At 36.9% G+C, this 10,108-nt stretch overlaps 1 pseudogene; it reads left to right on the top strand.

The window, feature by feature from the left end:
* Positions 1-4,799: 4,799 nt before the first annotated feature.
* LOC127190919 (zinc finger and BTB domain-containing protein 44-like) lies at positions 4,800-8,729 on the top strand (annotated as a pseudogene).
* The last annotated feature ends 1,379 nt before the right edge of the window (positions 8,730-10,108 follow it).

Below are 10,108 nucleotides of genomic sequence, written 5' to 3'. Positions count from 1 at the left end.
TTAGAACATGAGGTTGGTTTGATTTGTAACAACAACAAAAAATATGTGGAAATCTAGGTAAAGGGATCAGAAAGGTATAAAAGACATCTTTTACTGTTGGGGGAATGAGAATGCAGTAAGAGGTTATGTGGCATTTTCATTTCTCATAATTCAGTTCTTATCACTCATAGAAATGTGATTATTAGCAATAATCTCAGGACCTTAAATTAAGGCTGGTTAACTGACTACATATTCACAATTTAAAGATGAATTTATTGTACTAATTGTGCCTTGAGCTCCTTCTCATTCCTGTAAATGTTTTCTGTCAGTTTGTTCAAGTGTTGCATATCATTTTAAAGCATTGTTTGTATGTGCATGTATGATGTTTGGGTGTGTGAGTTCATGCTTGCCGTGGTACATGTGTGGTGGTCAGAGGGCAACCACAGTTTGTCATGCATTTGAGGGTGACCACAGCCCCAGAGGGATCCAGTGCTGCACAAGGTGTGGTATTGCTCAGGCTGTCTCAGTTCATTACATGGGATGAGCCCCACCTAGTGCACACAGTGGTCTAGCTGCAAGAAGCACACTGTAGGTCTTTATTTTCTGAACCATCTCTCTGACCCACTATATATTTACTGATTATATAATTTCAATTTTTGGTGTGTTATTTACAAAAATACATTTGATAGTGGGTTTCTATCGTGTTTTTCACTTTGTCATTCAAAAATACATTTAAAGATATATAAAATTATTAATGCATATATATCTTTGTTTCTTGAAATTAATGAGTATCTTATTTTTATACTAAATATATATATAGTTTTGTTTTTAAGTAATTGATACATCTAAAATTTCCTTTGAAATGTAATATTTGCTCCAAATCTAATGATTCTTTTCAAACAATTACATTCGAATCAACGTTTTTCAGAAAAAAATAAAAATAAAAAGTTTTGTGCTTTAACTTACAGGAGGCCATTATTAGGCCAATGCATTACTTGTAACCAGGAACTCACATTTTGGGCACCCTATTTACTTCAATAGGTTAATTTTTATTCATATCTATTAGAGTCTGTTTGACTTTAACATTGACTCTTCAGTTATCAGGGCCTTAAAAGTTGAGAGTCATAGACTATCTAGGTTTTGTGTAAGCATTCAAAACCCTAAATATAAACAAGGTATATAAATGTCATGGAATGACTGTCAACTTTTAATATACTCTATTATATAATGGTTACTTAACATTCTCATATTGTAAAGTGTCATGATAAATATAAACCAAGGTAATTAAGTATTTTCGTAAGAGTTGCCCTAGCAAAAGGCAGGCTGCACTTGTTTTTATTTGGAAATATTTGGCATACTTTCTAATAGAGTACTAATATTAAATTAAATATTTGCATTTTATTTAGGCCAATTAATCATACTTATGAAGTGATTCCTAAACAGGTTTTGGGTAAGTATATTCTTATTAAATTTTTAGGGTGCTGTAATGATGCTATAATATCCATAAAGTAAATAAACTTAAAAGCCCTTGCTTCTTCGTTCTTCAGAAACAGTTTTGCTTAGTACTACATGTTCATTTTTAAAGTGTACTTACTTTTAATGTATATACCTGTGCACTTGTGTGACTATATCTGGACTATATATGGGCAGGTTCCCACAGATGTTCAAATACATAACCAGATTCACTGGAATTAGAGTTACAAATGGTTGTGAGTCACTTTGTGAATGCTGACACCAAAGGCTGAACCCTTGACAAGAGCAGTGTATCATAGTAACAGAGCCAGCTCCTTAGCTCTTAATGCAGTTTATTCATGAACTTTTAAGTAAATTATTGGTATTACAAAATAAAATAGATGATCATATTATTTAGTGTCTTTAAAACAAGTAAAATTAACTTATCTGACTTAGACATTAGCATGATTTTTATGACAAATTCAAAATTATTATTCAAATTCTTAAAAAATTAAAGTAAATGCGTCTATTTTTCTAATTTAAATTTATTTTTAAAAATTTATTCACTTTACACCATATTGACGCCCCATCCCTTGTCTCCTTCCTGTTCCTGCCTTCCTTCCTTTCCCCTCTTATCTCCTTTCAAATCTCTTCAGGATTGTAAATGTGTGTATCTTTTCTTTAAATTTTTTATTAATTTATTCTTGTTACATCTCAATGGTTATTCCATCCCTTGTATCCTCCCATTCTTCCCTCACTCTCATTTTTCCCTTTTTCCTCTCCCCTATGACTTTCGTGAGGGAGATTTCCTCCCCTTGTATTTGCTCATAGGGTATCAAGTCTCTTCTTGGCAACCTGCTGTCCTTCCTCTGAGTGCCACCAGGTCTCCCCCTCCAGGGGACATAGTCAAATATAAGGCACCAGAGTACGTGAGAAAGTCATATCACACTCTCCACTCATCTGTGGAGAATGTTTTGTCCATTGGCTATATCTGGGTAGGGGTTTAAAGTTTACCGCCTGTATTGTCCTTGGCTGGTGCTTAAGTTTGAGCAGGACCCCTGGGCCCAAATCTGCCTATCATAATGTTCTACTTGTAGGTTTCTACAACCCTCTGGATCCTTCTCCTTTGCTATTCTACCATGCTTCTGTCATCTAGAGTCCCAATAAGATGTTCTCCCCTCTGTCCCAGTTTCCTGGTAAGTGAAGGCTTTCATGGGACATGCCCCTTGTACTAGTATGCAGATGTAAGTGAGTATATACCATTTGCGTCTTTCTGCTTCTGGGTTAGCTCACTCATTATAATCATTTCTAGCTCATACTATTTGTCCACAAATATTGGGAATTCCTTGTTTTTAATAACTGAGTAGTATTCCATAGTGTATATTTACCACAGTTTCTTTATCCATTCTTCTACTGAGGGACACTTAGGCTGTTTCCATGTTCTGGCTATTATGAATAAGACTGCTATGAACATGGCTGAACAAATTTTCTTGTTGTGTGCTAGAGCATCTTCTGGGTATATTCCAAGGAGTCAAATAGCTGGGTCTTGAGAAAGCCATATTCCCAGTTTTCTGAGATAGCACCAGATAGATTTCCAAAGTGGCTGTACTAACTGGATGTCTATGTGTAAAACATGCAACTGGACCCATATTTGTCACCTTGCACAAAACTCAAATCCAAGTGGATCAAAGACCTCAACATAAAACTGGAGACACTAAGCCACTTAGAAGAAAAAGTGGGGAAGAGCCTGGAACATATTGGCACAGGAGAAAACTTCCTGAGCAGAACACCAACGGCCCAGGCATTAAGGTCAACAATTAATAAATGGGACCTCTTGAGGCTGAGAAGCTTCTGTAAGGCAGAAGACACTGTCAAGGGAACAAAGTGACAGCCTACAGACTGAGAAAATATCTTCACCAACCCTACATCTGACAAAGGTCTAATATCCAAAATATATAAAAAACACACGAAATTAAACACCACCAAACCAAATAACCCAATTGAGAAATGGGGCTTGGAACTAAACATAGAATTCTCAACAGAGGAATATCAAATGGCTGAGAAACACTTAAAGAAATGCTCAACCTCCTTAGTCATCAGGGAAATGCAAATCAAAACAACTCTGAGATTCCATCTTACACCTATCAGAATGACTAAGATCAAAAATTCAAGTGGCACCACATGCTGTCGAGGATGTGGAAGAGGAGAGGAACACTCCTTCATTGCTGGTGGGAATGCTAACTAGTAAATGTGTCTATCTTGATATCTTGTGGTCTGAATTACTTCAGAAGTGAGCAAAGGAAAGAGGAAAAGGAAAAAGAGATAAAGGGTATCATAGTTCTTTAGCAGGAAAAAACTGATATATATATATATAAAGATATATATGCCTCAGTTTTTCAGTCTACAAAGCTGAATGTCTCATCTTATCTTTACTTTACTTCATAGTCACAAAGAAGTAGATTATAATAACAAGGAAGAAAAATCTCACGAGGAGAATAGATGCATTTTCCAGTGAGAGTGAGTACAAACAGACAAACAAACAAAATCTTTTCTCTTCCATTTATTGTTAAATAGGTTGTCACCAGACTGTGAGGACCAAATTTAGGGACAGTCTTTGAAACTCTAAAATACAGTCAAAAATATTTTTCACGTTTGTCCAGTTGCTTGGGTTTTAGTTTGTTTTAGACATAGAAAAATGACCAGTCAATATTAGCCATCAAAGGAAAAATGAGGTCTGGGAGAGGGTGAGGTAACAGGAAGGAATGAGGGAAGAAACGAGGGAGGAGAAGTTCAGAAGTGAGGGAAAGATAAATGTACAGAAGCAAAATAAAGAAGATGAAATGGAGGGAATGGAAAAATAAATCAAGGAGGAGGAGATTGAAGTTTTCCAGAACAATATATTTCCTCAAAGTTGGAGTTAAGTTGGTTTGCTTATTTGATTGGTATATGTTTCTGTCCCACTGCTATGGAGTAATATAACCAAGAGCAACTTTTAGATGAAAATGCATCTTATTGTCCTAAAGGAGACTCACTATCAATATGCAGATCTGTTCTTGCTCTCTAAGCAGGAGTCAGAGATATAAAATGTTTCATCAGTATAGAGCATGCAAGGGGAAAAACTGGTTGTGGACTGATGCTAAAAACTTTCAAAGTCGTGCCCAGTGAAGTTCTCCCTCCAGGAAGCCTCAAGTTGTTCCTAAAAATTTAATAACTTCCTCAAACTCCAACAACTCAGTGATCAAGTATATGAGCCAATGAAGGACCTTTTTCTTCCAGAGTCCCATAGTTCACTGTTGTATAAAGATTAAATGTTTGTATCAATACTACTGCATTATTTCTCATAGTCATGTTTAACCTAACTTTGTCGGATGGGTGGCAAAAGGTGAGACACAAATTGTAGCCAGTACTATAAAACCTGCAAACAGAAATATAAACTAATCCACCTCCAGTTAATGCTCAACTGTGTACCATGTACATATACTTCCTGCTGTGAAGAGCTCTGAGAGCAATGTATGCAATACTCTCTATCTAAACTTTATCTTGCTCCCCCTATTGCAACTGAATCACTGGCCTACATTCTGCTGTCTTTCTCAAGAGTAGAACCTTCAGTTCTTTTAAAGATTATATTGAGGCAAATAAATCTGTCTTCTAGAAAATCTTGCTTTGACATCACCTAAATTCCCATTATTATTAGATGTTTTCTTATAATTTTTATTGGACCCAGTGAGTATTCTCTGTGACTGTGTTTTGATAAATTTTTCATATTGTTCTTTTGTTTATTTATTTTATTTTTTATTAATTTATTCTTGTTACATCTCAATGATTATCCCATCCCTTGTATCCTCCCATTCTTCCCTCCCTCCCACTTTTCCCTTACTCCCCTCCACTATGACGTGCCTGAGGGGGACTTCCTGCCCTTGTATATTCTCATAGGGTATTTAGTCTCTTCTTGGTAGCCTGCTATCCTTCCTCTGAGTGCCACCAGGTCTCCCCCTCCAGGGGACATGGTCAAATATGAGGCACCAGAGTACATGTGAAAGTCAGACCACACTCTCTACTCAACTGTGGAGAATGTTTTGTCCATTGGCTGGATCTGGGTAGGGGTTTGAAGTTTACCGCCTGTATTGTCCTTGGCTAGTGCCATAGTTTGAGCGTGACCCCAGGCCCCAAATCTGCCTATCATAATATTCTTCACAATTTTATTAAACTTTTTTCCTGAGAATTTTATATATATATATATATATATATATATATATATATATATATATATATATATATATATATATATATATATATATATATCATGTTATCCTCACTACCAGGCTCTCCTGTTATTCTTCCATAGTTGACAGCTCTTCTTTCCTATTTTCTAGTATTTGAAATCTTTCCTCCCATAACTTGAACCTTTCTAAACTAGAGTCCATTCATGAGAACTCATTTTTAAGTATTCATTTATTTAATTATGTAAGTATATGAGTGTTTTTCTTGCATGTATGTCTGCATCATATGTGTCCACAGTGTCCTTGAAGGTCTTAAGAGAGCATTGGATATTCTGGGATTGAAGTTACCAGTGTTTATTTGTGACTTTGTGGGTTTTGATAATCAAAGCTGAGTTCTCTGTAAGAGCAACAAGCTCTATTCATCATTGAGCTTGTTATGACAACACAGTACTCTGCTAAATTAATCTAGTTGACCCAAGCTAGAGCCATCTGAAAGAGGGACACCTCAATTAAAAACATGCCTACATAAGACCCAGCTCTAGGTAATTTTATAAATTTTGTGGGTCTTCCATACCTAGGATTGTGGTACAGGGTTCTATAAAAAATCAAGGTGAGCAAGCTAACGGAAGCAAGCCAGTAAGTAGCAATCTTCCAAGGACACTGTGTCAGTTCTTGCTTCTATGTTACTCTCCTGTTTCAGTTCCTGCCTTCACTGCTTTTGGTGAAGAACAGTCATACAGATCTGGGTGTGAATAAAACCTTTCATACACAAGATGCTTTGGTCATGATGTTTCATCACAACAACTTTAACCATAATTTAAGACAAGTTGGTACCAGATTTATGGCTTAGTGATGTAACAGACGTGGCAATGTTACTTTGAGAAGAATTATAGATGGATTTTGAAACTTTGTGCAAGATATATCATTGAATGTTCAATGTTTGTTAAGCTATTATGTGGAGACTTGAAAGTTAAGAATGCTGAAGACAGCACCTCAATGAGAGGTGCTGGAATGAGAGCCCAGTTTTAGGATGTACACTAGCCTAGGTGCAGCAACTTGACATAGGGTTCTTTGAACTTCCGGAAAAGGAGAAGAGCCAACTGTGCATTCCAGCCCCTCATGAAGCTACCCACCTGATTGCCTCCTCTGCCACCACCACCACTGCTACCTCACTCCCTGAGCATGATGGGAAGGAGGAGGAAAAGGAGCAGTAGGAAGCATCCTAGACCCTGCACCTTAGCTGTCAGGAAAATTTTGATTTATTGCATCCTTGTAGAACTTCAATAGAAAAGGAAGAAAAAACATTTATACATAGCTCATCTTTCCACAGCCAGGAAATGCTGGAGAAATTAAATATACTACAAAATGATGGATATTTTTGTGATATTACTATTCGTGTCCAGGACAGAATTCTTCTGGGTTCACAAGGTGGTGCTAGCAGCTCAGGGTAATTCGTTTCAAACCAAACTTATAGGCCAAACATAGGATGATAACAAAAATGTGTTGGATCTGCTTCATGTTACAGTGATTGGCTCTGTTCTCATTTTAGAATAATCTTACTGAGCCACTCTGTCAATTAACATGGGAAAATATTATTGATGTTCTAGCTGCAGCTAGCTATACACAAATGATTACTGTTTCTAGTACCTCCTCAGTATTCATGAAAAGTGTCTAGATGCTGGACAAGAAAATAGTTTCAATTGCAATTTCACGTCTCCAGATGGAAGTATTTCTCCAGTGTCTTCAGAGTGCAATGTTTTGGAAACAACCATCCCTGTCTGCCAAGTGTCCCAGAGAAAATGCAAAAGCTTCATTGTTATGTCTCCTGAGAGTCCTGTAAAATGTAGCACACAAATTCCCGCAGGTATTGAATTCTTCTGCTTCCTATGCAGAAAATAAAAATCAGCCAGTTGACTCATCTTCAGCACTTCCATGGACGTTCCCTTCAGGAATGGATCGAAGAATTCAGCCCAAGAAAGTTAAGCAGGCAGAATATACTTGATTTTAGAATTGCTGGCCTGTCTGAGGCAGGCAGAAGAATGGCTGATTATGTGACTTGTGAGAGAATAAATCTAGCTTCCCTGTAGGGACAGAAGATGTTTGGGTCAAATTAGAAAGATTAAGTGATGAGGGAGTCCATAAGAAGTATCCCAGCCTGTCAGTGCATCTCAGAGCTCACTGACTTATCAGCAGACAGTGCCAGGAAGTGAACCAGTGAAAGAGGACATCTTGCTTAGTCCACAGTTTTCCTCTATGAGCTCTGTAGATGAAGGAGTTGCAGAGGGGTTGACTACACTTCAAAGCACTTCTAGTGCCAATGCTCATGCAGATGATGACAATAGATTGGGAAATATTCAGTATCCCTACCAGCTCTACATTGCTCTTTTTAAAAGCAGTACAGAATGACCAAGTCCAAATGGTCCAGACAAACTTTCAATGTTCACCTCATGGGGTTCGAGTCACGTCTATTCAGAACCTAAAATAGCACATGCATATCCACTCAGGACTTAAGTAACTTCAGTGTGACCTCTGTGGAAAAAAATTCCTTAGGGCTTACTCACTAAAAATGTGTCATCTAAAGCATAAAGGTAAATGCTGTTTCCAGTGCCAGATATGTGGTGCCACTTTCACTTTCTTTGTGGAATACAAACATGCTATGAAAGTTTCCCAGCACATTATCTGCATGCCTTTGATTTCCAAGTGCAAAACATGTGGTGCCATGTTTACAGACTGTGGGAATTTCGTTGTGCACATGAGGAGTCTGAACCATGAAGCATCAGGGCTAGCAAACTACTTCTAGAGCAGTGATTTCTTAGTAATGGATGATTAAACCAGGAGAAAGAAAAGACCTTTGTTCAAAATGATCTTGGAAAACATAATTTTGAAAGCAACTCTTCTGCTAAAATGCCTGTGATGTCACAGGTTTCCTCAACCCAGAACCAGGAAAGTACTTTCCCACTGGAGTCTCTTGCTGGGCTTGGAGTAAAGGAAAAAGAAGGGGGAAAACAGCCAAAGACTAGTGCTCATGATAATGCTGCCAGATATAACCTACCTGTAAGTCAAATATCTCTTCTATAATGATTGAGTAATTCTGTGAGTTTGCCTTGGTTTGTTCTTATACATTTAAATTTAATTTTTATACAAAGAAAGCATACATTTGTAAACACTGAAACTGGAGGGTTGCTGTATTTTGTTTTGTTTTGTTACAGATGAGAGTTTTCATCTGTATGTATACAGTGAGTAAACACTGAAACAGAACATCAACTCTGAGATTTAAAAAAAGCAGCTGATTTAAAATATAGAGTTCTTCCTTCCATTGTTAAATGTAGGCAGCAGCATATATAGAAGAAATCAGGTTGTTGTTGACCTTCCTGAGATGAGAGGGCTCATGAGAAGTTACTAAACAAAATTTAAAAATTCCTAAGTAAATGTGTACTCCTAGATGCAGGGTAATATAAATGCTGTAGCTTTGGAAGTATTTATGTTTTTTTCAAATGAAGGCAAATAACTTCTGAAATCAAACATATTCTTTTTTTAAAAGCCATTTTGAATTTTCATGGTGAAAAATTAGTATCAGCCAGACATTTCCTGAACCTTTATAGCACCACTCCAAATTCTAAGAGGTGCAATTGAGAAGAATCAGGCTGTGCATGAACAGCTACTTGCAGAAAAAGATACGTATGTATACGTCAGCCTTAACAGAATTCTGTTCAAAATAGTTTTGTTACTAGAAGGCACAATTACCTGTTCTTTGAATGTTAATACTTGTCAAATTAGGGCAATGTCAAGATACATTCCGTTTTGGCCTCTCAAGAGTACTTTCGCTTGCAAATACTATTGTGCTGCCATCGTATAAAAGAAAAATTTTGAAGACGTTCTATATTTTATTTGTAGGCTTATGCATTCTTGTGGATGTTTATACTGTGCTGTTTTGGAAAAATAAAAATATTCTGTTCTCTGGCAAAAAAAGAAAAAAATAATGTGGAGGACAATGAAGAATTGAAAGACTGGTTTGTGGAGTTTCAGAGCAAAGTTTAAAGCCTGTTTCAAGGTCTTTAAGATATCAGAACTACCAAGATGAAAACTTTGGATTTTCAGGATACATGATTTTGTTTAGCTGGAGTTGAGACATTAGCAATGGTGGTGAGGATCACTTATGTGAAGTCTTCTGGAAAGTTATCCCAGAGAGTCATTTGACAAAGCTGTGTTCCAGACATGCCCAAGGCTGCTAAGACAAGATGTGTGTACTGTAGAGGGCAGAGCTGGAAAAGTGAACCAAGGTTTTTCCTCCTGAACTCAAGCTCCCAGAATTTTGACTTATGAAACTAAACATATTATACAAATACCTAGATTGTATAACTAGGATTTATTCTGCTTAGCTAATATCTTGAATTAACTATTTTATTAACATCAGTTCAGCCACATGACTGGTTACCTGTATCTGTATTTCTCACATC

The sequence above is a fragment of the Acomys russatus genome, chromosome 6 (genome assembly GCF_903995435.1).
Source record: "Acomys russatus chromosome 6, mAcoRus1.1, whole genome shotgun sequence".
NCBI classification, from domain to species: domain Eukaryota; kingdom Metazoa; phylum Chordata; class Mammalia; order Rodentia; family Muridae; genus Acomys; species Acomys russatus.
This window is presented reverse-complemented; position numbering and strand designations above follow the sequence as displayed.